General features: G+C 34.4%; 1 pseudogene across 1 annotated transcript; it reads left to right on the forward strand.

Annotated features, from left to right (window-relative positions):
* The first annotated feature begins 2002 nt into the window (after positions 1-2002).
* BDCG_16286 lies at positions 2003-2091 on the forward strand (annotated as a pseudogene). Its single transcript has one exon. The product of its transcript is annotated as a tRNA-OTHER (tRNA).
* The last annotated feature ends 927 nt before the right edge of the window (positions 2092-3018 follow it).

The following is a 3018-nucleotide window of genomic DNA, read 5'->3' on the forward strand; positions in this document are numbered from 1 at the left end:
TCTGAATATTATCTGCAGTGATTACATATTCTAGAAAATTAATTCAGTGAGTACTGAAGTTGTACTTTGTAAGCTTAATATACAGTTCTGTCTTATCTAAGATCTTCAACACACTTTACACATGCTCAGTGTGTTCTTTCTTCTTTGTAAAGTATATCATCACATCATTCAGATATATTATCATGAAGATATTCAGATATATATGAAGTATTTTATTGATGAAAGACTGAAATGCTGCAGAGATATTAGTCAGATCAAAAGATATTACTAGATATTTAAATAATCTCAGTGCAGTTCTAAAGACAGTCTTTCATTCATCTTCAGACTGTATTTACAGCTGTGTATATACAGTGATCATATTCAGTTGTGTGAATATAACAGCTTCTGTGAGACAGTTGATCACATTCTCAATCAGAGACAGAAGATAGTGACTCTTTATTATCTTAAAGTTCAGATCACAGTAGTCTATACATAATCTGAGATCTTCATCCTTCTTCTTCACAAACATCATAGAGGCTTTCACAGAGATCTATGAAGATTGAATGAAGTCATTCTTCAGATTCTTCTTTACATAGATTTATAAGATCTCTGTCTTATAATAAGAGAGCTTATAGATTAATCTTCAGAAGAGTTTCTGTTCTTCTATCAAATCTATTATCAGATTCTTCTCATAGTGAGAAGAAAGCTCAGCTGCCTTAGCTGAGCTGAACATCTCTGTGAGATCTCAGTATTTCTCTGATATCTGAAGCTCAGTTTTCATGACTGTGAGATTCTCAGACACTTATAAAGTTATTATATAGATGAGCTTATCTTCTCTAATTAACTCTGCAGCATTAACTGCTTCTATCTCTGTGAGTGAGTCTGTCAACACTGATCAGAAGTATAAACCTGACTCACAGACAGCTATGTATGAATTGTGTCTTGAAAGTTATACAAGTCTCAAATACATGTCATCTGTGATGTCTGTGATAATCACAGTTTCTGTAAATCTTCTTCAGATTTCAGAGAGATCTTGTAATTTAAAAATAACTCTTATAAATCTCTCAGCTCTCAGATCTGAGTTCTCACATTCTACTTATTATAAGAGCAGATTCTCAGTCTTCATCTTTTAGCTTATTCACTCTGTGAGCTTTAGAGATATCACAGTGATCTGAGATTCTGAGTTCATCAATGCTTTTTATACTTGTAGAGCAGTAGTACTGCAGTGCAGTCTCTTTCTATAAGCAAGTATTTTCATCAGAGAAGTAACAGATTCAGATGTCAGCTTTAAGACTCTTAAAAAAGCTGTTGCTGACTCTGTCTGTGACTTCTCAAATTTCTATTTTAATTTATTCAGACAGTTTGTGTGAAGATGTTCTGATTTAGAACAGATGAAACAGAGTCTCTTTTTCTTAATCTCTCTATTATATACTCTGTTCACAGAAGCTTGTGAAGCTCTCTCTCTCTGCTCAGCAGTCAGATATGAATCTCTCTGTATCTTATTATCTTTTTCTGATAAATCTGTTCTCTGTTGTTCTGACTCTTACAGAGTCAGTCAGTGATCTGCTCTCTGCAGATCTGTGACTCTCATAGTGATCTGTAAGTGATGAATGAGAGTCATTAGTTTCTTCAGAGTCAAGAACTTAGAGTCTTACTTAATGAGCTTGTTCTGCATGTCTTTATTCAGTCTCTTCATGAACATTATTATTCAGATCTTGTTTCAGAGCCCTGTTTTCACAGATCTCAATTCATATCATAATTCTATGAAATGCTGTAAGTAGTCTTCATCAGATTTCTCACCTCTTTTTCTAATATTAGTGATTGCAGCTCAGATGTTCTCTGTCTAACTTACAGAGTTTCTCAACTTATTCTCTAGATAGGTCTTGAGAACAGATCAGTGAGATCTCTTATAATCATTCTCTAGATAATTCAGTCAGTTCTTGACTTCAGTGTAATAGAGATCTGTCATTGCATAGATAACAGCTTCTTCATCTTTCATATCACACAGTCAGGCTTGTAAGTCGCCCCGGTGGCCGAATGGTTAATGCGGCCACCTGGTAGCACCTTGGTGTGGGAAACCAAGGCGTGTGGGTTCGAAACCCGCAGGGGATACATTAAATCCGGAACTCAAGCACCTCAGGTTTCTAATAAATACAGAGGTGTACAAATCGCTTCAATAAATCGCTCTATGTTCCTGGGCTGGGAAGTTATTATCGCATGTATCTAATTGTCACTCCTTTGTATTTCCTATGTTCTTGTTATCTTGGCGTGGTCTCAACACCTGTATTTCCTCCTGTATAACCAACACTTGGCCTGTATTTAACATCACGCAAGGACTCATCATAAGCTCCGCTTGCATATGAGTATAATGGAAGAAGAATAATAATAATAATAATAATAATAATAATAGGCTTGTAAGTCAATTTCAAATGCAAACTTATAAAAGCTTTTATAGATTGTGATTCAATAGATAATCTTAAGTGATCACAGCTTAAGAAAGTTTCTTTTTAATTCACAGGTGTCTCTGAAGATTATGTCTAGAGACTTGATTTAAGAGTGTTTATGAACAGTAAGCATTTCTTGTAGAAAAATAGCTTAGTTTTATAGAAGATGCTCAAGAATGTTCTTCACTAAGATTGATTTATTTATGAGTTCAGAGGATTTTTCTGTCTGAGATGTAGAGAATAATATCTTATAAGTGATTAATGAGTTCTCTGAGACTTCTTTCACAGAGATTATTCATAATTCAGATGACTGCTTCTGAGTGTCTGCAGTAGAGTTCACAGAGATGAGAGTATGTAAGTTTCTAGTTCTTTCAGTTATAACAGGTGATTGCTGACTGACTGAGCTTGAAATATAAGAATAAGTGCTTACAGATGATTATTCAGGTGTTTACAGCTTGATGTGATATATACTGTTAACTACTAGAAGTATTCATAGTAGAAAGATAAGATGTAGAGATTAAATATATAATAGCATTCAAGCTGAGTTATGAATAGTATTCGCGAACTCCAGTCTATATAGTTGTGTGTAGCCAAG

Source organism: Blastomyces dermatitidis, assembly GCF_000003525.1.
Source record: "Blastomyces dermatitidis ER-3 genomic scaffold supercont1.1, whole genome shotgun sequence".
Lineage (NCBI taxonomy): Eukaryota > Fungi > Ascomycota > Eurotiomycetes > Onygenales > Ajellomycetaceae > Blastomyces > Blastomyces dermatitidis.